The sequence below is a fragment of the Cajanus cajan genome, chromosome 8, assembly GCF_000230855.2.
Source record: "Cajanus cajan strain Asha chromosome 8, NIPB_CcT2T_4, whole genome shotgun sequence".
NCBI lineage: Eukaryota > Viridiplantae > Streptophyta > Magnoliopsida > Fabales > Fabaceae > Cajanus > Cajanus cajan.
The window spans coordinates 45,499,465-45,500,086 of record NC_138524.1 but is presented as its reverse complement, the minus strand read 5'-3'; the positions used below and the strand labels follow the sequence as shown (position 1 = coordinate 45,500,086).

The 622-nt window shown below is 39.4% G+C and overlaps 1 non-coding gene across 1 annotated transcript; it reads left to right on the top strand.

Annotated features, from left to right (window-relative positions):
• Positions 1-393: 393 nt before the first annotated feature.
• LOC145950993 (small nucleolar RNA R71) lies at positions 394-500 on the top strand. The gene has a single exon (XR_014428819.1). It is a non-coding gene; the product is annotated as a small nucleolar RNA R71 (small nucleolar RNA).
• The last annotated feature ends 122 nt before the right edge of the window (positions 501-622 follow it).

Sequence of the window (622 nt, the reverse complement as noted above, 5' to 3'; positions counted from 1 at the left end):
GCCACTTGTTCAGTAGTATCTTCTTTTTCTCCAGTAAAAATTGAGGTACAATCTACTGCAGTGTGCCCTTGTTCCCTACAAAGGTCACATACTTGATTTGTAGCCACTGAATTAACCTTAGCTTTTTCCATCTTGTCTAATCTTTGATTAAGAGTATCAAATTTTGCTAAGAGTAACTCAATATTGTTCACTTCATATCGCCCCGGAGTTCCTTTCCTTGCTGTGACTTCTCTTTCACTGTATTGGCTGTGATTTGAGGCTACATTTTCCAAAATAATCATGCAGTCATTAATAGGTTTCCCCATGAAAGATCCTCCAGCTGCTGAGTCTAATATCATGGTGCTTTGTTGGTCCAATCCTTCAAAGAAAAATTGGATGGTAAGCCAACGGTTGAAGCCATGTTGTGGGCATGCTTGAAGATATCCTTTGAACCGCTCCCATGCTTCATAAATAGTCTCTCCAGTGCCTTGTTGGAAATTAGTGATTTTCTTCCTCAATTCTTTAGTTTTAGAAGGAGGAAAGAATTTCTCTAGAAAAGCTCTTTCACATAATTCCCAAGTTGCTATCTTTTCTCTAGGCACTGTTCTTAGCCACACCTTTGCCTTATCTCTCAAGGTGAGTG